A 21,974-nucleotide genomic window follows, 5' to 3' on the forward strand; every position below is an offset into this window, starting at 1 on the left:
TTGCGACACTGGCGCTTTGGCGAGTGTCCTTCCGATGTCACAGCTGGCTAAATGGTTAGGAGAGTGTGGTTTTCCCCTAGCAGCTACCAATGGCAGTTCAACCGACACTTTTGGAGAGCGGCCAATGGACCTTTGTTTTCTTGGGCAGCGTTTCCAGTGGATTTTTCTGTTGGCGTTTGTTTCCACCCCATTGTGTGCCAACAATTTGCTGGTGGATGTTGAACACAGGCATCTGATCAACACGGAAACTTTTTGCTCTTTTCCATGCACCCTTAGTGAGGCTGACCTGTCTGATATTTCGGCTTCAGCCGACATTTTCCAGCGCCTCCTGGCAGAGTTTCCGAACCTCACCGTGCCCACCTTTTCCGCATCCTTGGCTAAACATGGTGTGGAGCACCACATCACCACGGCAGGACTACCAGTGCATGCTATGGCTAGGTGCCTGGACCCTGAAAAGCTGGCTGATACCAGAGAGGAGTTTTCCACATTGGAGCGTTTAGGGATAGCTGGGCATACTGACAGCCCAAGGTCTTCTCCTCTCCACATGGTGCGTTGTGTGGGACATGCCTTTTCTGTTTATTTATGGATGACATCTTGGTTGCTAGGAACACTTTGGATGAGCATTTGAGGCATCTCCAAGCATTGTTTGCGCATCTCAGTGCTCATTGGTTGACTGTGAATGTTAGCAAGTGTCAGTTTGGTGTTTCTTCTATTGATTTCCTTGGCCACCACATTACCTTGGAGGGGGCGGTGCCTTTCCCCAAGAAAATCGCCGCTGTCCGAGATTTCCCGCAACCAGTCACGATCAAATCTTTGCAAGTTTCTTGGAATGCTTCATTTCTACCACCGTTTCATCCCTGGGGCTGCTAACATTGTTTCCCCTGTACTCTGCACTCAGGGGCGTTTCATCTATGGCAGTGGTTGACTGGACTGCGGGGCGATGTCAGGCATTCCATACTACTAAACAGGCCTTGGTGGACGCTACGTTGCTAGCCCACCCCCTGCCAGATGCTCCCATTGCCGTCACTACAGATGCTGCTGTTCGTGCAGTATACGAACAGCTAGTTGATAGTGAATGGCAGCCGCTGGCCTTTTTCAGTCGCCAGTTTCACTCCAATGAGGGCAAATACAGCACATTCAACTGTGAGCTCCTTGGTCTGTACTTAGCTGTGCACCATTTCCCTGTCAGAAGAGACCATTTCCCTGTCCGTTCACTGCTTTTGTGGATCACAAGCCGTTGGTGGCTGCAATGCGCAAGATTTCTGACCCTTGGTCTGGCCGTCAGCAGCATCAGTTGGCGTCTATTTCTGAGTTCACCACAGACATTCATCATGTCGCTGGCAAACACAATGTAGTGGCTAATTGTCTCTCACGTTCGGTGATTGGTGCTGTCCACCTTGGTTTGGATTATGCCCTCATGGCAGCTGACGAGGCCTCCAACAGTGGCATTGAAGGGTTGTAGTCTGCTGACACTGGTCTGCAAGCTGCAGGACGTGCTTTTTGGTGACACCTCACTGCTCTGTGGTGTCTCCACAGGGACTGCGCGGCCTGTACTTGCGTCCCAGAAGCTGCTTTCAGCCAAGTATGTTTGGCGCGGGCTGAAAAAGGATTTACGTGACTAGGTTGCTTCTTGCCTTGCTTGTCAGCGGACTAAGATTCAGCTGCACAACAGGGCCCCTCTGGTGCTTTTCGCCATTCCAGAACGTCCTTTTGATCATGTCCACGTGGATTTGGTTGGTTTAACGCCCCCATCCACCAGATGGCTAAGTGCCGAGCCATACTGTCCAAATCATGAAATTTGAGACACACCCGGGAAGCAGAGGGGAGATGACAAGCCGGTGCCGACTCTCCTTCAAATCGCCAGGCAAGCAGAAGTAAGGCAGTGGGCCATACATGGAGAATGACACAGGCAGAACAGCCAGCTGGATGCAGGGACGTCATTGGTAGTGGCGACGTCACATGTAGCAGGGTGTGCTGGACATCTTTATAGATTGAAGTCTCCAGGCAGCACCCCCCAGGAGAAGTAGGGCAAATAAAATTTGCAATTAGTCAAAGTAGGAGAGATTATAGGCAGTGCGAGCAGTTAGGTGAGTGCAATATGAAGTGCAAAGTGCAAGCTCCGGCAGATATGGCCATGGCAGCATAAGTAAGAGGGAGAGGCAAGTGGGAATGCTGGCAGGGGAGTCCCTGAAATGTCAGCACTCCAATTCCACAAGCGATTGTGAAGCTAGAGTGACAGCACTGTCAATTCAGTTTATCCAGAGCTATTGGCACCGATCTCCACCCAGCTCTACACCTCACACTATAGATCTAACTGGGAGGGAGGAGTTAGCTAGAGCTAGATCTACCGTCCCTACAGATGTAGCCACTTGAATTTTCCCGTTTCCATGATGGGGTCTTGGTTGGTTCTTGGCTGGCCCCTGCTGGGTTCTGGGTGGGACCTTGACTATAATGAGATCCCCCACAATGATGTAATGAACAAGGGGGCCGGCATGATCCGCCCCTTGCCTCTCTGTGTGTAAAGTACTTGCAATGATTTATCCATCCACTAGGGAGAGCAGTGATTATGAAAGCTGAAGTGACTTACCTGAAATCAGGTACAATACCTGATTTCAGGTATCTTAACTTCACTTCAAAAAATGAAAATGTATGCAAGCATAATTTTCTTATAGACAAAATTCTATTTTCATTAATAAACTGACACTGAAATTTAAGAAATTGTTTCTGTTGTGAGGCAAAGATGGCCTAAAACTATCAAAATGTGTTTTTAGTCAGTTTATTGATGAAATTACTTCACCTTTTGGAGATGAGGCGGACCCATGATGTGTGCAGCAAAATAACTACAGACCTAAACAAAGTAATGACTGATATTGTCAAGCAATGAGGGACAGTGTGGTATATGACAATGAAACAGATTTGAAACCCATCGAGCTTCTTTGGCACATGATGAAATACTTCATCTGCAAGGAGGCCAAACCAGGTACAAAGCAGCAGCGTGTCCAAGCAATAGAGTTATTTTGGGAGAGGAGAGTGACCCAAGATGTGTGTAACAGACTAAATACAGGCCTAAACTAAGTAATAAGGTTGATTGTGGAGAATAAAGGTGGACAGAGTGGAAAATGAAAAATAAAAAACCATATGGTTCTGTACTGTGCTTGAATAAAACAGACACATTCCTTAATGTGTTCTGTCTTTCTGTCTGGCTAACAGTCTGAAAGGCTGCTGATGGCTGCATATTCACGGGGTGGGGGGCAGTCACAATGACGTGTGAATGTGTCTAACTTCTCTGCTTGGCCACAATGAAAAGAGATATGTTTACAGGGGATCAAGGTGAGGTTGTTTTCATAACCTAAGAACACTGAACCAATGGTCAAGCAAGGTTGATGGTAATATCATGCTGTTTTGCTGACAGTACTTTACATTACTACATTGCACAAAGATGATAGAATGATGACATAGCACTAGATAGATTGGTACTATGACAAAAAATTCCCTGACTCAAAAAGAATAATATAAAAGAAACATAGCATAAGTATTTACTGTAGCCCTTTGGAGTCTGAGGCCTATCACCCACTTTCAAAGTAGTCTGACATGCCTTGACATTTCTGAATTGCTAAAACACATTTCCTAAAATCTCTCCTCCTTTAATCCAACCAAGCACAAACCCTAAAATTCAAGCTAAACTCACAAAAAAAATGAAAAGACTACCAGTCAAAATAGTTGTTGGCATGTAAATTAGAAACTGTAAAACTATAATAAAAAAAGTATGGTCGTCTACCAAAAATATTTGTATACTGTACAGTTATGACTGATAACTAATATGTAACGTTTACCGTATTCAGTACTCCAGAAAAGTTACTGTAAAGGATAAAGCCAAAAAGTAAACAAATGAGAGGCATATTACAGTACAATGTTGGGAAACTGCCAAGCCAGAGTCACAGAAAGAAAGAATCCTCTGTGTGGCCCATCTGTACCTTGACGTTGAAATTCAGTTCCTGTTCACCTATGGCGCGTATTCTGTTACTCTTTGGCTTCTTCAGATGTTTAGAAATGTGTGAACAGTTTTGAGTCATTGTGTTTTAATGACTACTGTGTGCTGGCTGCGCTTATCCTCTGCAGCCTATTTTCTCTATTTTGCATCAAAGTTCATCATAGCACAAAATGTGTTTTGATAAATGAAGGGTAACTGAAATCTGCAAAGTGTGTCTAACTAGGTGAGCATGACTCCGGTTTCCCCCCCACAGTCCAAAAACATGCTGAGGCTAATTGGATTAGCTAAATTGCCCCTAGGTGTGCATGTGTGAGTGAATGGTGTGTGAGTGTGCCCTGCGATGGGCTGCCCCCCATCCTGGGTTGTTCCCTGCCTCGTGCCCATTGCTTCCGGGATAGGCTCCGGACCCCCCGCGAACCAGTAGGATAAGCGGTTTGGAAAAAGGATGGCTGGATAGGTGAGCATGGTTTAAAGTTTTGCAAAGTGACTGATTCAACAAATGACGTTTGGCATTTGGCCTGCAGTTTTGTTCCCAAAATGATTCTTAATATTTCAGCAATTCAGAAGAACTGCAAAATATTTCACTTATCTAAACAACATTTATCCCGAAGTGCTACAAATGCTGTTATTCAGCACAAACTCAGCACCAATAATCTGAGATTATTTAGAATGTGATTATTCTATTTTTTGTTAAAATGTACTTTCAACATACACTTTTCAAAAACCTATTTTCAGTGGTGCTGACAAATTGTAAAAATCACATTATAAACATTTCTAGCCAAGACTTTTGAACTCTGACGTTTATGGACATAGGGGCTGGCTACACAAAGGTGAATGAGACATTCAAAGAATTGTATGAGGTTTGATTACTAAAGTGTTACAACTTTGAAGTGACTTTGGAGTCACCACACCTTTGGATACTGTCAATGGCCCATCAGTCTGGAATGTCTGTCACTGCTCCTCACACCAGTCAGTTTGGAAAGACAGTGTGAATTTTACAGTTTTTTTCAATTGCTAAGACAGATACTGCAATACTGAAGTTGCTTTCTCAAAACTCTTCATAGTGACCACAACATTAGCTTATGTGGGCTAAACTGTTATGCACTTCGCTTTGCTTTCATACAAAATGCAATCAATAACTAACTCACAACATTAATTTTTCAGAGGCCATTTTGCACATAAGTACATACTGACCCTAAAACTGCTAATAAAACAGTCAAAACTGAAATATGTCATTTTGTTAAATTACTATCAAGACCCTTTCTAAGATAGATTGTAAAAACATAATTTGTTTATTTTATGTGGTTAACACAAGATCAAACGATGAATGCTGTATGCCAAGATATTTCTCCAGAGTAATGCCAAGGAAGGATCTTGCATGTGAAGAGACTACCCTAGATACAACCTTGTCTTAGCAATTGAAAAAAAAACTAATGACACAATACTACCCATTTTACAGTTTATAACATGCAACAGATTAAAGATAGACGTACAAAATGTGCAATCACATTATATTACAGGAATAATACAAAACAATAAATGAATATTAGAACAAACTAGTTAGCTATTAGTTGCTGAGCTACTTGGTTAAGTTCTCCTCAAACGAGCTTGATGGGCCGAATGGCCTCCTTTCGTTTGTAAATTTCTTATGTTCTTGTTTTTATGTAAATTGTCACTATTGATCAGGATGCCAAGCTCCAAAACAGTTGTGGGTTATGCTGAAAAGCCATATCCGTGCCAGGAACCCAACTAGTTTAAATGAACTTGAAATTATGCCAGAGGCTTGGTAATGGCTACCAAAATATTCTGGTTGATACCTGTTGTACTTATATATGCAAACTTGTGACCACAACTAAAATGTGTTTTTATAAAGAAAGCGCCATCTCATGGTAACACCCTGCAAGTGAATAAATGGGCGGGTTTAGACGAGAATTTAGGCACACCCCCAGGAGGGGGGTTACTCCCTTTGGCTGGCTTTTGGCAGGCAACCGCCAGGCAGCCGGCTGGCAGTTGGCTTGGAGGGGAAAACTGAGGTGGCTGCATCTGTATAAGCTAAACAGGTGTTTTGTTTAATCTAGAATTGAACATTGAAAGTGAGCCTGAAACCCGCACATCCGGTGGAAGACCATTCCACAGCTGAGGAGCTCTATGAGAAAGCTCTGCAGCCTGCCGTAGCTCTTTCTACCCTGGGTAATAACCCACGCCTTGAGAACGAAGCAATCGTGGAGGATTGTATGAGGTCAGCTGATCACTAAGGTATTCTGGTGCAAGGCCATTCAGTGCTTTATAGGTTAATAGCAGTATTTTATAGTTAATTCGAGACTTAACTGGTAGCCAATGAAGGGAGGATAAGACCGGTGTAATACGATCAAATTTTTTAGTGTTCGAACTCTGGCTGCTGCATTCTGTACCAACTGAAGTTTATGTAAGGATCCAGATGGGCAACCAGAAAGGAGGGCATTACAGTAGTCCAGTCTGGAAGTTACATTTCATTCTTAGAGACTCTCTCAAAGGAAGCATTAGTGAAAGAGGAGCTAAGCTATTTCGTTTGCATTATTTCATCATGGGATTAAGCTGCACAAAGGTGCAGGGCTCTAAACAGCAAAATGTTCAGGGCCCAAAGAAGAAGTGTGGTTTTCAAAGTTTTTGGAAGAAGCTGAGGAACAATACACCATGACATACAGACAGGAATACAGTGGCTGAAGAAGGCCATGAGATGCCGAATGATTGCCCTGTTGGTGACCAAGACGATAATGTACTGTAGGAGAGCAGCCCAGGGGCCAGGCCTGGCTCAGACGTGGAAACAGATGAGACAGCAGCCCAGTGGACAAGGCTGGCTTAGACGTGTTAAAGATAGACAGTCAGCAGCATCAACACAGAATCATAAGCCGACTGGGCAGGGGGGCACAGCCAAAGAAGAATATGAAGCCACTGAGGTCTACCCTGGACCGGAGAGAAACAAAGTCAGAAAGTGATTTGGAGAAAGCGCCTGAGATGCAGAAGAGAAGGCCCATGAGGTAATTTAACAAAAGAAGACAAGTCTCAAAGTCCACTAAGTCAGAGACCGAATTAATAAGACCGACCACAGTCCAGCCATGACAGAATTGTAAACTGGACTAGGAGAGGGACGTGGAGGGCAGGGACAACCAATACAGCAGCCTCACTTATGTTTATACAGGGTTTATTCAGGAATCCTAGAGCTGAATTAACTACCTTTTACTACCTTTTGTTTTTACTACCAACAATTGGGCAGCACACACAATGTGACACACACACACACACCAAGACAGACACACATTCCCATACGCACAGACTAAAGTAGTGAATTATTTCATCACAAGGTAACACTGTGGATTAAAAAACTGTCCAAAGAGTCCATGGAATGGTAATAGGTGGTAACCACTGGTAGTTATTGGTTGATGCATAAAAGATAAAAGTTTGAACATGTCCCAAAATAAATCTTAAAAGAAAAGTTTAACAATTTTACCTGTATATACAATACCTGTACAATACATCCGGTGGAAGATGGTGGCGCAGGACGTAGTGCTATCGTTCGGTAACTGGAGGGCTGCAGGTTCGAGCCTTGGTTCCTCTTGACACCATCAAAGTGTCCTTGAGCAAGACACTGACAACCAAATTGCTCCCGGTGAGCAGGTTGGCACCTTGCATGGCAGCCGCCGCCACCGGTGTGTGAATGAGTGTGTGGAGGGGTGAATGTGAGGCATAAAATGTAAAGCGCATTGAGTACTTGTAGGAGTAGAAAAGCTCTATATAAATGCATTCCACTTACCAATATTGTTTACAAGTAATTTCTTAAAATGCGGTGCAATGACTAATTGAATCATGTATTCAGTCTTATCCTTGCCACAAGCAAAACTTTTAGCTATAGCGGAGTCAGTGAACATGCTTTCGAATAGTTCCCCAATACCCTCATTCGAATTGTACGAATGACTAGCTGCGGCATTCAGGCACCAGAGAACTTCAGCTCTGAGAGCCAACGTTGGTGACAGTAAGGTCTGCTGTCTGTCTGCTGCAGCCGCTGTGCTGCTAGTCGCACTACGTTGCTGCTGAGGTGGTATGATGGCAATGTTTGTGCTCGTAGCAGGACCTTATGTTTGCATTTGCCCCGGTCCGTGTAGCATCACCGAACAACGAAATAGGGAAGTTATTTACCTCACCCAGAATCATAGTTAGATTTCGATCAAATGTCTAAAATGTGATTACTTTCCACTCTTTAAAGGTTGACTACTTTTCAAGCTTTAATTATTCTCTTTTCCAGCTTAGAAATGAGATATAACTCTTACATTAAAGAAGCATGGAATTTCATGGATATAGAGTAGTATCCTTGCGTGGTAACCATCCGCTCAATGCCTCAAACTTGAAGATTCTCTGAAATCATACTGTCATTAGAAAGGAAGGGGTAAATGTGGGTTAATACTCTAATTATCATGTCCTGTTCATAAGCTGCCCAATGGTACCTCAGTTGTGCAATTTGGATAAGGATTAAGCAAGTTAGAGCATTTTGAAGTGAAGCATCCAAGAATCAGATCACAAAGTCAAGTACTACTTCCTATTGTTTTTCAATGACTGAATCAATGGCTATTTTTCATTAATTAAAAATTCATAAAATCATTAATATTTGGCCTAGAAAAATATTTTTTCACTGTTGGAAAGCTCTTTCTTTGACGGGTCCAATGAAGGTAGTGCTATAAAAATTAGGGACTTGGAAATCCTGCTTTCGTCGCTCACTCTAATATTCCGTGTGGTGACGTCATAATTTTTTCAGCCGTGGCTACGGGTTGGATGCGAATATGCGGCTTTCGCGGCTAGCTCTGCACTCAACTTATGAGATATCCGCCGTTTTGAATAATTTATTTATCCTTGATTTTCTTATTTTTTACCGGATCAAATTCGGTTCAGTATTCGCGGAGCAACAACAATTTGAAAACAAGGTAACTTTCACGCACTAAATAAAAATCGAAAGAATCGTGGGGCATCAATTATTTGTGCACAGGTATTTATTGCACCCTAAATGTGAAAATTGCCAACTATGATGACGATTGATGCATGCCCACACTATATAATCGTGTGCCCACTTCTGGATGATTGAAGATTGAAGGGATTTTATGTGCTGTACGGAGGATGGACCAATGTCACGTGACCACTGATCTGGCTCCTGATTGGTTGGACATCATGCCAGTTAATGTAGATACCCCCAAGTAAATTTTCATTTCAACATTCAACAACAAAAATCACTAAGATTGGTTAGATATTAGCAAAGTTATGGTTGTTTAAGTGCACCATACCCTATTTACAATTTCTTACATTTATTGAATGAGGCGCAAGCTGCCCTCTGCCTATGCAGAGCGAAGTTGTTCTAAGTAGTCACTGTTTTTTCTGCAGTTCTAATTGTAATTACATTACAACAAAAATCCGATTTCAAGCATATTAAATCTTCAATATCTCTGGTTCTATTAAAGATATATTGACAAATGAGGTATCATTTTTTATGGTTATTTTAATCTCTTTCCAAATAGGTGTGAAGTTAATCAAGGCAACTTGGTGAAAAATTTCCAAGTCCCTATAAAAATCTATAAAAGTTTTTTTTTTTGTAACATAGCTAAAAAAAGTGTACAGCTGACTTACATGCTGAGTGGTAGGTGAGTTTTATTCATCCTATTGTCATTTACTTTAGCCTAAACATACAGGTCAAACTTTCACATATGCTGACTTTAAAAATAAATAATAAAAATTATAAATAAATAAAAAGGCGCCCACCCCCCAGTTCCCACCTCAGTGACGATGCCAGTCGCGGGGGTCCGCTGGCGCGTCGCCTCCGGTGGCGGGCAGGTCGTTCCCCGAGGTGCCCTGCCTAGCTGCTGGCCGGTGATAGAATGTCGATTCCCGGCAGGCGCCAACCCTTCTAATAGGCCGTAATGGCACCCGGCTCATCTTCCAGCGGTGACCATACCCAGCGCCTCCCACAGCCAGGCTCCCTTCTCCGGGGGCAGCCAGCGCATGGGGCTGCTGGAGACTTCCGGCGGTGCGGCTTCTCGTCACTGCCGAGTGGGAAGCGGCTTGAGTCCGCTGCAGCGCCGCCCTCCTCGGTCGCCGAGGTTTTGGCGGGCAGGCGGGTCCGGTGCGTCAGCGTATTTGAAACAGCGAAAATAACATGACTAAATATCAAATATAAAGAGTAATAATAAAGAGGACTGAATATCACCGCTTGAATAATAAAGATGCGAATAAAGCACATCGAATATTTTCAACTGAATTTGTTCTTTTGAAATTTATTTGGAGGCGAAAATATATTAACTGAATTCATGTGGCTGAATTATAAAGATGTACTTCAAAAGTTGTATGTTTTAGAACTGAATTTTGGAAGCCGAGTATTTTTTGTATGAATGTTTAAGCAATTACGTTACAATTGAAATGTTTTCAGTTGAAATATTCAATGTTTAAATGCATACGCATATTGAATTGCAGTCATCAAAAATTCAATTGTCCTCTTTCCCAAGTGAGAAACCAGAAAAATCTCATAATGTTCTCCACCTTTCTGCTTTTTCTACCATGTGATTTAATATGACAGCCTTTCACACAGCACGAGTGTCCATCTTACCAAAGATAATGCCGGACGAAAATGCCGCCACTTCAGCTTTATACAACCAAAATGGCGATTCGACACACAATACACTACGGCTATAGCGCGCGTGGCGTCAACCGTCAAAGACCGATTACGCACGTGGATCGGACCGGATACACGCAAGATACGAACGACAATAAGGAAATAATCCTTTATAAGGATTTCTAATAAGGGAATGTAACCATTTACAAGTTTTTTTTCTTTTTATAAAATTGTGGTTATAAAAAATGTCCCCAGAAAGTAAGTTTCGAGGTTTTTCACACTTTGGGGACATTTTGATCGCCAAATCTGATCTGTGCAAACACACACAGACAGACACTGTTCAGCCACAACATTAAAACCACTGGCAAGTGAATATGCAAAATATGTAAAAATATAGTAAATAAATGTGTTGATAATCTCATTACAATGGCAGTACAGTGTGTGTGTGTGTATGTGCGAGCGAGCAAATTCCTCATCCTACTGCCTTGAATGAGGATTTCAATCACTCACTCGTGTTTTTTTTTATCATGCCAATTATTTATGATTTTGTCAATTTATTTCACATAATGTCACATCGTTGTTTTCTGTTTCTGCTTTGGTTAGTGCTTTTAAAAATACTAATTTCCACTTATGCTGTTTTAATAAATGGAACTATTTATTCAATGAATGTTTCCCATGGTCCTAATTTAAAGTATCACACAAAATCAGCAGACGGACACCGACAGGATTCATGGTGTTCATGTGTTTCTTTTAATGACACCAGTTAAAAAGCGCAGATATTTTTGTCTGTGTGCACGCGCGTTGGGGCGGAACTCCGCCATGCGCGATACAGAGAGCAGATGAGAATTGTAAACACGAGACCATGTAGAGACAAAAATGACAAGCGTGGCATAAATAAGATAAATAACATTGGGCTATTTAGTTTGTTTAATAAAAGGACAATGTATAGACCTGTTCTATAGGGAAGGTAACCTTAAATGACTTTTATTGTGATCTGCTGCTATGCAGAAAATAAAATTAAATGAAATTAACTTGACCTTCAAGGTGGGCGGGAGGTGACATTGGGGGGGCAGGAGCGACCCCCTAATATAATGGTAGGGGAAACACTGATCATATTAACACAATTAATGTTTAATTGAAGTTACTGAAAGCTATCAGCAGTGAAGGATGGCAAACAAGCTTTTAAGTAATAAAATGGATTGTGTTGGTACTGTAGAATAAGGGATAACACACACACAGACAGGTATTTTCGTAAATAATTTTAATATTTATTTTAAAATGTAATATTTTTTTAAACCAATCAGCATACTCTGTACTGGCATAAAACAACGAATTAACAGATGCCTTATATGGATGGACCTCTGTGATGTCACAACAGATTTTCCTATATAAATAGCAGTTTCACCTTCACATTTCATTGTTAGCGATTCTGTCAGAGGAGGAGTTTGTGGTAGTGAAGCTAAGCGATCATTAATATGGAATTAAGCTGCACAAAGGCAAAGGGCCCTAAACAGCAAAAATGTTCAGGGCCCAAAGAAGAAGTGCGGTTTCCTAAGCTTTTTGAAAAAGATGACAAATAATACAAGGCGAGATACTGACAGGGACATGGTGGCTGAAGTCGACTTGAACGATTGGTCTGTTGGTGAGGAAGACAGTAATGTACAGCAGGAGGACTGCCCAGTGGCCAGGCCTGGCTCAGACGAAGGACAGCAGGAGGACTGCCCAGTGGCCAGGCCTGGCTCAGACGAAGGACAGCAGGAGGACTGCCCAGTGGCCAGGCCTGGCTCAGACGAAGGACAGCAGGAGAACTGCCCAGTGGCCAGGCCTGGCTCAGACGCGGCAAATGGACTGAGTTGCTAAAACGCCAATTAGCAGCCGACTGGGCAGGGGCACACAATGAAGCGACTCTACCCTGGACCAGAGGAACACAAAGTCTGAAGGCGACTTGGGGAAAGAGCCTGAGGCGCAACCGAGAAGGCTAATTAGTAGATTTAATAGAAGGCGGGAAGTGCCGACAAGCAAGAAATGGGACACTGAACTATATAGGTGTCATGGAAACAAAAAATAAAGTGTATAGCTGACTTGCATACTGAGTGGTTGGTGAGTTTTATTCCTCCTATTGTTACCTTAGCTTAAATATACAGGTCAAACTTTCAGATATGCTGCCTTAAAGAATAAAAAATAATAATAATAATAATAAAAAGCCGCCCAATCCACACCTCAGTGACGATGCCAGTCGCGGGGGTCCGCTAGCAGCCGCCGGCGCGTCGTCTTTGGTGGCGGGCAGGTCGCTCCCCGCGGTGCCCTACCTAGCTGCTGGCCGGTGCTGGCATGTCGGTTCCCGGCCCTTCTTCCAGCGGTGACCATGCCCAGCGCCTCCCACAGCCAGGCTCCCTTCTCCGCGGGCAGCCAGCGCATGGGGCTGCTGGAGACTTCCGGCGGTGCGGCTTCTCGTCACTGCCGAGTGGGAAGCGGCTTGAGTCCGCTGCAGCGCCGCCCTCCTCGGTCGCCGAGGTTTTGGCGGGCAGGCGGGTCCGGTGCGTCCCGGATCCCCGGCGTCTCCTGCTCGCCTGCCGGAGGCCGAGCAGCAAGGTAAGTTTGGTGATAATTAATGCGGCCTGCGAACTTGCCGCTTGCTGCATGTTGAGCGCGCTTCTCTACCGGCAGGCAGCCTGTCGCTCATCCTGCTGGTCCCGGGTGTAGGAGGTCGAATTTCGGACCGCATTTTAAACCACGGAAGTTGTGGCAGCGTATTTGAAACAGCGAAAATAACAGAACTTAATATCGTACAGCAGAAATAAGAGGACTGAATATCACCGCTTGAATAATAACGATGCGAATAAAGCACATCGAATATTTTCAGCTGAATTTGTTCTTTTGAAATTTATTTTGAGGCGAAAATAAATGAACTGAATTCATGTGGCTGAATTATAAAGATGCACTTTATAAGCGGTATGTTTTGAGACTGAATTTTGGAAGCCGAATATTTTTCTATGAATGTTTAAGCAATTACGTTACCATCGAAATGTTTTCAGTTGAAATTTTCAATGTTTAAATGTATAGACATATTGAATTGCAGCCCCTAAAAATTCAAAGCATCATTGATGAAATGCTTTTTATTCCCATCCATCCATCCATTTCCCAAACCGCTTATCCTATTGGGTCGCGGGGATGCTTTTTATTCGATAAGTGTAATTCAAAGTGTATTTTCGCATCGACTACTTTTGTCATTAATTTCATACTCGGTCTTTGTCGGTCACGTGTCCGCACGTGACACGCCCCAATTCGCCATTTTGAGTGAATCGCGGGTGTAAACACATTCGGTTAACAAACTTAGTATTTCATATTGTTGTTTTTCTCCACGAAAATGTAATGTTTTATGTAATCAGTAATAAGCAACTTTCATTACCAGAACACACTAGTAATTTAGGTGTTTAAGAAAGGAAAAGAGTCAAGAACACCAGAAAAATGTCATTGCATGGACATAAACTTTATTGGTAATATTTAAAATGAAATACAAGTGGCAAGCAGAAGACAGGCTCGGTATACAATGAGTTTGTGCAGATCCTTCCAGACGACATGTGGAACGTTACTTGAAACTGTACTTGCAAATGTTTCTAAACTTAAACCATAGCTGCGCATTGGTTTGTCAGAGCACAGCACACAGTGACAGCCTTATTCAGCATTGTGGCTTATAATCCATGCATGGGAATATACACATACATGCACTGATAAACGGGTCATTACAGTTTTGCGGTTTACTGTTGCCTGTGAAAAGCATTCACTCTGGAACGCTAGTTTATCACGAACAGATTAACCCATTTCTGCTACCCTCTGTAGTGAGACTAGCTTGCTGTCGTAGGTTAACCAATGTGAAAATACCAACTTTAGAAGACAAAAAATGCATATTCAGTAATACTACTTAAACAAGAAACATCTTACTTGCCTTTATGAAAATGCAGAGAGCAAACACGCATTAAGGGAGATACCGTGTTCACAGTGATCTCCTTCCGTTACCTCCTCTACCTGCTGTCCACATCCTCTTTCCCAATTGAGAAACAGGAAAAATCTCACGATGTTCTCCACCTTTCTGCCGTTTCTACCATGTGACTTAGTATGACAACCTTTCACCCAGCACGAGTGTCCATCTTACCAAAGATAATGCCGGTGTTTTAAAACGTCCTACTTTATCAGAACATCCTACTGTAGTGTAAATTTGTAGTCATGTCTATCAATCCGTGCTACCTTATCAGAATATACTACCATATTATGTGTCCATCGTACATATCTATAAGTAGGACGTTCTGACAGCCAAATTAGCCTATCAATACATGCTTCTTGCTTGTATTTATATAGGTAGAACGTTCTGATAGTCAGATTAACCCAACAGAACATGCTTTCATTCATTTAATGATAACACAGATATTATGAAACTTTAATGGACAAAAAAACACATTATATTCTGATATATCAGATGTTCTGATGGCTGTATCTGGGTTATCAGAATACGCTACCTCTGGTTTATCACCATTAAAGTTCTTTAAGTAGTGATGATATGATCCACTTGGTAAAGCATATTGAGGGAAATTTATCCCAATAATAAAACATATAGTCATATTTCTCCGGATGTCTTTCAGTAGGGGGAAGGGTGATCTTCCAAAAAATATTACCAGTCTCAGGTAATGAGAGTCTGACAGCGTGTCACACCGGTTGCGTATGTTGGCAACCCAGCATTACAATCTTTTTTAACACAAAATCAGCATCCAGGATGTAAGTTATGAGCTGTGTTCCCAATTTTGAAATGCACTGTTAACACTATTCAGACTGAAACAAGCTCACAGACTTGATGTATTTGCACCATTTGAAAGAAGTTATTCCATTAAAGACACTTTACAAAATGGTCATTAAAACCGCTCAACTTCGATTTTAATAATTAAACAAAGTTACTAGTTAACATATAATAAACAAAATACATTGTTTTTTATTCTGATTTAAGTATTCAGAATTTGGGTAGAAAAAAAATGTAAGAGTAAAGTGCATGTCAAAAATCTTCGGTGCTTTTCCTTAAAAACTATTTCAGTATGCATTTTGTTGCAGAAATAGTTTCCCTCATGTTGTGGCTCAAATTTAGCACGTTGAAAATGCGCCCATCTCTGGCCCAGGTCACACTGCACCTGGAAAGATTTAATTAGTCACAGTTAAAAGAAAACCAAAAGCAAATCCAATACTTTCACATGTATCATTTCAGCTATTAAATTCGAATGTTACTTAACTCCCAAAAGTAATCAAGTTTAATGTGAAAAGTTTACCATTTCAATGAAGGTCTCATCTTCATTACTGTCATGCCCTGCTCGTCGGCTCCTCCTGTGTGCCACGCCCCCTGCCTAACCACGTGTGTTTCCCGGATTGTACCCAGCTGTGTCTGATTATTTTCAATCAGTCCTGTGTATTTCAGTCCGTGTCTTACCCGAGTCCTTCGTCCGTCATTGATGTTGTCAATGTCTGTTTCCCGTCCTGCTCCGGTTTCCCCTAATAAAACCCCGTTTTCCCCGTATCCCGCTTGCCTGTCTGCTCCTTACCCGCACGATCGCCCGTCTGCTACACCCCGATCGTGACAATTACATTCCAGCAGAGAGAAAATTATGTAATACTCTGCTGCATTTCCTACGAAAAGATTCAGGTGAGGTAATGTACAGGTAATACATTTATTAAAACACATAATTCTCAAAGCCATTGAATTCTTATATATATATATATATATATACACACACACACACACACACACACACACACACACACACACACACAGCCTTCATTTGTTTTTGTTCCATCACAATAATAACTAACAGTAATTTCTTCTGTTCTCCAAAAAAAGTTACTAACATCTCACTGGATGGTTAGATGAACACCGCTTCAGTTCCCAAACCTCTCCTCAGCCATTCCATCTATTTGTAAAGTTTCACCACCAGCTCATTTAATTCACTAATTTAGCTGGTTAAGAAAAGTCAGTGAGATATTGATTAGCCATAGGAGGTGTGTTACTGGTTAATTGAAAAAGTACATGGGGGTATTGGATGGTTGCTGCAAATACTGTGGTGACTTCAGGAGAGGTTCTGAAATGACTGAGCTGGCAAGCTTTCATGGACATGATATACTGAACTTCTACATGAACATGAAGATCATTTCAACATCATTTTCCTTGATGGGCCAAGACTTTCACAAAGTACTATGTGTATATTATACAAGTCTGTGGATTTTAGGAGAGTAAAACAAACTGCAGTGGAAACATTTACACAGTTGTTCACTGACAAAATGAATGAGTGCTTTAAAGGGCCAAACACCATGTTAGAACTGATCCTAAATTAAATACTATGTTAATACAAGTCTGCTCTAATCTGTAGTTTTCCTTAATATTCAATGGAATGTGAGAAACCATTTAATGTCAGTGTTAATAAAAAAAAAAACATAACACTAACCTTTGTTACCATAATACTAACCTTTTGTCTTGAACCTTGACGCGTATCTCCGCAGATTTTGTCGTTGGGATTTATAATATCCCGGAGGATATTTTCCTGAAGACAGATAGTCAAAGATGTCACTCCACCTCTTTTCCATAACTAAAATATGCTTAGTTTTTTGCTTGTTAGAACATATACAAAACGTCTAAAAATTTATATTTTATGAAGTTTTACAAAACATTGACAAAGAATCAATCGATATATGCCTTAATTATAGTAAGCAAGCCGATTAAGGCCACATGCAGTGAGTTAATCCTAACCCTAACCCAGTACCACCTTTTCTTGCAAAAATCACACAATTAGCATGCAATAGCCTCCTGAGACCCAAGGAGAAAAAGTGTCCTTTAATTTTAGGTTATTTGTGATTTTCTATGTCTTAGAAGGGTATAAGACATCTTACAATATAGATTTTTTCTAATTTATTTTTATTTTCACAGCATGTCCTCTGTAGTGTACTACAGGAATAAATACATTTCCTTACATCAGTGAAAAGATAGATGCAATGGACATAAATGAATGGGTGGGGTCTCAGGAGATTACCAGGAGATTTTATTTTACTATTAAAAACAAGTAGTTGCGTCAACTATGTAAAAGGAATTAAGCTGTACTTGGGGATCTACTTGCCGTGCTCTCACTTAGCTGCTAATCATGGAAAAACACCTGGCGGTAGGAAGAATTTATGGGCGTGCAGCCACAAAAAACTGAAATGGCCATGGTAGGAGGGTTCGATAGGTAGGACGAAATGACAGAACACCGGACGCAAATGCTGTTTCCCAGGCTATGCAGTTCCACACACACGCACACGTTGTGAGGACATTGTCTCCTTATAAGGTAAGGTATACCTGATCACACACAAACACACACATTGGTGTACCTATCTAAATGGGGACCTTCCATTCATTTCTATGTGGAAAAAGAGACTCTAATCCTATTGATGGGACACATAACCCCCAGCCAGCCCTAACCTTAACCAAAATTAACCAAAGAAAATACAAGACTTTTGAAATTTTTACTTTTTTGATTGCATTTACAGACTTTGTTTTTCTTTTTATTTATATACACACGTGGACAAAATTGTTGGTACCCTTCAGTCAATGAAAGAAAAACTCACAATGGTCACAGAAATAACTTTAATCTGACAAAAGTAATAATAAATAAAAATTCTACGAAATTTAACTAATAAAAGTCAGACATTGATTTTTAACCATGCTTCAACAGAATTAATTAAAAAAAAAAACTCATGAAACAGGCCTGGACAAAAATTATGGTACCCCTAGAAAAGACTGAAAATAATGTGACCAAAGGGACATGTTAATCCAAGGTGTGTCCACTAATTAGCATCACAGGTGTCTACAATCTTGTAATCAGTCAGTGGACCTATATATAGGGCCCCAGGTAGTCACTGTGTTGTTTGGTGACATGGTGTGTACCACACTCAACATGGACCAGAGGAAGCGAAGGAAAGAGTTGTCTCAGGAGATTAGAAAGAAAATTATAGACAAGCATGTCAAAGGTAAAGGCTATAAGACCATCTCGAAGCAGCTTGATGTTCCTGTGACTACAGTTGCACATGGACCGGCTGAGGCATAGAACCAGGGTGACATACTGGATGATTGTTACCGGGCAAACACACACCCAGTCATACACACAAGGCAATTTAGAGACACAAATTTACCTAAGTACACCTCTTTCCATCTTGGGAGTAAAACAGAGGATCCAGAGAAAATGCATGTAACACTTAAAAGTCATCTTTGAACCCCAACCCCCAAAGTTGTGATGTAACTTCCGTGTCCTGAGTCTCTGCACCGTCCATATCGAAGAATCACCCAACCATCAGTCTGTTTGCCCTGGGCAGAGTCACCTGGGGCCCGTGCCAAGCAGCACAGGGCACAAGGCTGGGGTACATCCTGGGCAGGATGCGAGTCCATCACAGGTCATATACACACACACTCATACACTATGGGAAATTGCAGAAGCACCAATTAGCCTAACCAATGTCTGCAGGAAAACATTCATGCATACACCGAGCAGCAGGGGCATCGCTAGAGACTGTGGGCCCCATGAAGGCATATCATATTGGGCCCCCCACTCCAGACCAATCCAGCTATTCTCCAAATTTTTTAGGCCGCCTGTCATCCAGGGGCCCTTGGAATCATCCTAACTTTCCCCCACCATTACGGCACCCCTGCCAAGCAGTGATGAGATTCAAAGCCCCAAACCCATCGGTGACAGACAACAGGGCCTCCAGCTAAGCCTCCATGACACCCTACTTTCAAGTCAATACATATTTAAAAGTGTTGAAGTTCAAATGACCGTGTGCTAATTTCAATTATATTATATTGGGGTTAAAATGAACCCATATTAATTTCATCATCAGCGTTCCCCCTAGGCTTACAGCTATTGGAGGGAGGGGGAGGGGGGGGGGCAGATGGACACCGGCAGGATTCATGGTGTTCATGTGTTTCTTTTAATGACACCAGTTAAAAAGCGCAGATATTTTTGTCTGTGTGCACGCGCGTTGGGGCGGAACTCCGCCATGCGCGATACAGAGAGCAGATGAGAATTGTAAACACGCGACCATGTAGAGACAAAAATGACAAGCTGTCGCATAAATAAGATAAATAACATTAGGCTATTTAGTTTGTTTAATAAAAGGACAATGTATAGACCTGTTCTATAGGGAAGGAAACCTTAAATGACTTTTATTGTGATCTGCTGCTATGTAGAAAATAAAATTAAATGAAATTAACTTGACCTTCAAGGTGGGCGGGAGGTGACATTGGGGGGGGGGGGGGGCAGGAGCGACCCCCTAATATAATGGTAGGGGAAACACTGATCATATTAACACAATTAATGTTTAATTGAAGTTACTGAAAGCTATCAGCAGTGAAGGATTGCAAACAAGCTTTTAAGTAATAACATGGATTGTATTGGTAGGATAAGGGATAAGACACACACACAGAGACAGGTGTTTTTTTTTTTTTTTTTTAAACCAATCAGCATACTCTATACTGGCATGGAATATGAAATGACACATGCCTTATATGGATGGACCTCTGATGTCACTACGCACTAGAATTCCGGAACTTGTCAACGGAGATTTTGCTATATAAATAGCAGTTTGACCTTCACATTTCATTCTTAGAGACTCTCTCAAAGGAAGCATTAGTAGAAGAGAACTTTAGCTATCATTATTATGGGATTAAGCTGCACTAAGGCACAAGGCCCGAAACAGCAAAATGTTCAGGGCCCAAAGAAGTGCGGTTTCCTTAACTTTTTGAAAAAGATGAGAAAAAATACAAAGCGAGATACCGACAGGGATACGGTTGCCATGCCCGGCTCTGATGAAGGCAAGGATAAAGGAGAGCAGGAGATCTGCCCAGTGGCCATGCCCGGCTCTAAGGAAGCCAAGGATGAAGGAGAGCAGGAGAGCTGCCCAGTGGCCATGGCCGGCTCTGAGGAAGCCAAGGATAAAGGAGAGCAGGAGAGCTGCCCAGTGGCCATGGCCGGCTCTGAGGAAGCCAAGGATAAAGGAGAGCAGGAGAGCTGCCCAGTGGCCATGCCTGGCTCTGGGGAAGCCAAGGATGAAGGAGAGCAGGAGAGCTGCCCAGTGGCCATGCCTGGCTCTGAGGAAGCCAAGGATGAAGGAGAGCAGGAGAGCTGCCCAGTGGCCACGCCTGCCTCTGACGCGGGCAATGAGGAGGGAGAGAAGGAAATGAGCCCAGTGGCCATGCCCGGCTCCGACGCATACATAAATTGTGAGCGGTTAAGACGACGCATCGTCAGGAGCCGATTGGGCAGGAGCGCAGAGCCTAAAAAAGAAGTGAAGCCACTGAGGTCTAAACACGACCGTAGGCAGAGTCAATCGGAAGGCGATTTAGGAAAGGAGCCGGAGCCGCAACCAAGGAGGCCCATGCGGCAATTCAATAGAAGGAGGCAAATGCCGACATGTACAAAATCGGACGGCGAAATGTACAGACCGACCACAGTCCGCCGTTGATGAGAGAGACGTGGAGGACGGAGACAACCAAGCAGCCTAACATATACCTATTAAATAAGTGTTGTATTATATAAAACAAAAAATAAATTGTATAGCTGACGCACATGTTGAGTGGTTGGTGAGTTTTATTCCTCCTATTGTCATTTACTTTAGCCGAAACGTACAGGTCAGACTTTCAGATATGCCGTCTTTAAAAATAATAAAAATTAATTTAGAAAGCCGCCCAGTCCCCACCTCAGTGACGATGCCAGTCGCGTCCCCTCGGTGCCCTGCCTAGCTGCTGGCCGGTGCTGGAATGTCGGTTCCCGGCCGGCTCCGACCCTTCTTCCGCGCCTTAACGGCACCCGGCTCATCTTCCAGCGGTGACCATGCCCAGCGCCTCCCACAGCCAGGCTCCCTTCTCCGCGGGCAGCCAGCGCATGGGGCTGCTGGAGACTTCCGGCGGTGCGGCTTCTCGTCACTGCCGAGTGGGAAGCGGCTTGAGTCCGCTGCAGCGCCGCCCTCCTCGGTCGCCGAGGTTTTGGCGGGCAGGCGGGTCCGGTGCGTCCCGGATCCCCGGCGTCTCCTGCTCGCCTGCCGGAGGCCGAGCAGCAAGGTAAGTTTGGTGATAATTAATGCGGCCTGCGAACTTGCCGCTTGCTGCATGTTGAGCGCGCTTCTCTACCGGCAGGCAGCCTGTCGCTCATCCTGCTGGTCCCGGGTGTAGGAGGTCGAATTTCGGACCGCATTTTAAACCACGGAAGTTGTGGCAGCGTATTTGAAACAGCGAAAATAACAGAACTTAATATCGTACAGCAGAAATAAGAGGACTGAATATCACCGCTTGAATAATAACGATGC

At 42.8% G+C, this 21,974-nt stretch overlaps 1 protein-coding gene and 1 long non-coding RNA gene across 2 annotated transcripts in view; one reads left to right on the forward strand and one right to left on the reverse strand.

Moving 5' to 3' along the window:
• The window catches only part of LOC125705209 (uncharacterized), a 170,038-nt gene that overhangs the window by 49,559 nt on the left and 98,505 nt on the right, over nucleotides 1-21,974 (forward strand). The window lies entirely within an intron of this gene.
• LOC125704933 (uncharacterized) lies at nucleotides 15,517-21,735 on the reverse strand. The gene is made up of 2 exons (XR_007381289.1): nucleotides 21,369-21,735; nucleotides 15,517-16,280 (listed from the first exon to the last, which is right to left on the reverse strand). It is a non-coding gene; the product is annotated as an uncharacterized LOC125704933 (long non-coding RNA).

This window comes from Brienomyrus brachyistius, chromosome 12 (assembly GCF_023856365.1).
Source record: "Brienomyrus brachyistius isolate T26 chromosome 12, BBRACH_0.4, whole genome shotgun sequence".
NCBI lineage: Eukaryota > Metazoa > Chordata > Actinopteri > Osteoglossiformes > Mormyridae > Brienomyrus > Brienomyrus brachyistius.